The sequence below is a fragment of the Cucurbita pepo genome, chromosome 1 (genome assembly GCF_057944985.1).
Source record: "Cucurbita pepo subsp. pepo isolate OVF chromosome 1, ASM5794498v1, whole genome shotgun sequence".
Lineage (NCBI taxonomy): Eukaryota > Viridiplantae > Streptophyta > Magnoliopsida > Cucurbitales > Cucurbitaceae > Cucurbita > Cucurbita pepo.
The window spans coordinates 11,525,957-11,528,856 of NC_141798.1; the positions used below are offsets into that span (position 1 = coordinate 11,525,957).

The following is a 2,900-nucleotide window of genomic DNA, read 5'->3' on the forward strand; positions in this document are numbered from 1 at the left end:
AATGCCTCGACGTAGTGGGAGGGTTATAACTTAACCCGGTCGTTACTTGGGTTTGGCAGAAACTCAAGTCATCATACCTGATGATGGCGTTGAGGATCCATTGACCTATAAATAGGCAATGAATGATGAAAATAGAGATTAGTGGATTAAAGCCATGAATCTTGAAATGGAGTCAATGTACTTCAATTCAGTCTGGGAACTTGTAGATCAACCAAATGGGTTTAAACCTATTGGTTGCAAATGGATCTATAAGAGGAAACGAGACCAAACCGGTAAGGTACAGACCTTTAAAGCTCGACTAGTAGCAAAGGGTTATACCCAAAGAGAGGGGGTGGACTATGAATAAACCTTCTCTCCTGTTGCTATGCTTAAATCGATTAGAATACTCTTGTCTATTGCCACATTTTATGATTATGAAATTTGGCAAATGGATGTTAAGACAACCTTTCTAAATGGAAATCTTGAAGAGAGTATCTATATGGCTCAACCAGAGGGGTTCATTGAACAGGATCACAAGCAAAGGGTTTGCAAGCTTAAAAGATCCATTTATGGGTTGAAGCAAGCATCTCGATCCTGGAATATAAAGTTTGATACTGCGATCAAATCTTATGGCTTTAAACAGAATGTTGACGAACCTTGTGTTTATAAAAGGATAGTCAACTCTACAGTAGCTTTCTTGGTGTTGTACGTTGACGATATCCTACTCATTGGAAATGATGTGGGATTTCTGACTAACATTAAGCATTGGCTAGCGACACAATTCCAAATGAAAGATTTGGGAGAGGCTCAGTTTGTTCTTGGAATCCAAATTGTTCGGAATCGCAAGAACAAAACACTAGCATTGTCTCAGGCATCGTACATCGACAAAATGTTGATTCGATATAAGATGCAGGACTCTAAGAAAGGATTATTACCTTTCAGGTATGGAGTTCATTTGTTGAAGGAACAAAGTCCTAAGACACCTCAAGAAGTTGAGGATATGATACACATTCCCTATGCATCAGCGGTCGGCAGTCTGATGTATGCCATGCTATGTACCCGACCCGACATATGCTATGCTGTGGAATTTTTCAGCAGATATCAGTCCAATCCGGGACGTGCTCATTGGACTGTCGTTAAGAATATCCTCAAGTATCTTAGGAGAACGAGGGACTATATGCTAATGTACGGTTCTAAGGATCTGATTCTTACAGGGTACACTGACTCAGATTTTCAGACCGATGTAGATTCGAGGAAATCGACATCAGGATCTGTCTTCACTCTGAATGGAGGAGCAATAATATGGAAGCAGCGAAAGAATCTGTATGGCTTAGGACTTTGTTGATTCCACCATGAAGGCTGAGTATGTTGCTGCTTGTGAAGCAGCGAAAGAATCTGTATGGCTTAGGAAGTTCTTAACTGATTTGGAAGTCGTTCCAAATATGCATCTTCCCGTCACTCTTTATTGTGATAACAGTGGAGAAGTTGCAAATTCAAAAGAACCAAGAAGCCATAAGCGAGGAAAACCTATTGAGCGCAAATATCATCTCATAAGGGAAATTGTGCAACGAGGAGATGTGATCGTCACACAGATAGCTTCAGAGCACAACATTGCTGATACATTTACAAAGCCTCTCACGGCTAAAGTGTTTGAAGGGCACCTAGTGAGTCTAGGACTACGAGTTATGTAATCTAGGGCAAGTGGATGAAAGGCATGAGTATGTGATGCCCTAGTTCATTGTATTTCTCTCTACTCAACGTTATAAAACCCCACTAGAGTTTTAGTCCAAGTGGAAGTTTGTTGGGTTTTATGTCCTAAAACTCATAGTTTGTAAACAAAAACATATTCTATTTTCAATAAAGTTATTATTGTTATTTATTCAGTAAAGATTGTTATTGAATAAAGTGAACTTTACGATCATTAATCTAAATCCAATAAACTAAGAACACTCTGGCTATAATATGATTACTTGAACTATATGTAGAGACATAAGAGTGGATCAAGTTCAAGTATATAGTCAAAATGATCTATAGTATAAGGATAAGGCTGAGTACCTTATTCTGGGGATACTATGGATGCGACCCACTTTTGTATATGATATAAACAATATGATCACTAAATTGTACATGTGGAGACATGTGAGTGGGGGCGTCCTATGCAATGAGTATTGCATAAGATCGGACCATGAAGAAAACCACTCTCACTTTATAATGTCGTTTACTGTTGAGACTGATTTTCTTTTCATTCGATAACCTAGGTAACTCGGTTTTAATCCTGAGCTAACCATGAACTCCTGTTTATTTGGAATTATCCTTAGATTTGCATGGGTGAGAGTGGCTCTAGTTCGCCGACTCAATAGGCCTCCCATTTCAGGGGTAAGACTCGGTGAATGGCTGGGGACGTGGGGTGCAAGATTGAATTCACTCCTACCCACTTTTAGGGATAAAAGAGAGGTAGTTCCCTTAAGCATTGACTCCAGGTCTTGAACAAGGGGCCCCACCCTCTCATTGGCCTGAGAGGGATTGGGTTTACTGGTTGGACCACAAACCAATTGTTCATTAGAGGATCAGTGAGACATAAGGAACAAGAAGTAACTTTAGGGGTAAAACGGTAAATTGACCCAGCTCTAGTTATGAACAACCTGTGAAGGATCGACTTACTAATCATGGTTATATCAAATGGATAGAAATATATCTATAGTGAGGGGAGTGCAACTACTAGGCTATAGTGGAGTGTCTTAGTAGTTAACGAATGTTGGTTAACCAGGTTAATGAGTTTAACCGGTTAATCTTGGATCGTTGGAGCCCATGATCTATAGGTCCATTAGGTCCCTTTGCTAGCTCATATCGGACTACACCATAGAACAGTGTGACGAGTGAGTTCGAAGTGTTCGAATTCAAATTAGGGAATATGCGCTACA

At 39.9% G+C, this 2,900-nt stretch overlaps 1 pseudogene; it reads left to right on the forward strand.

Moving 5' to 3' along the window:
* Positions 1–886: 886 nt before the first annotated feature.
* Positions 887–1,670, forward strand: LOC147794751 (secreted RxLR effector protein 161 pseudogene; annotated as a pseudogene).
* The last annotated feature ends 1,230 nt before the right edge of the window (positions 1,671–2,900 follow it).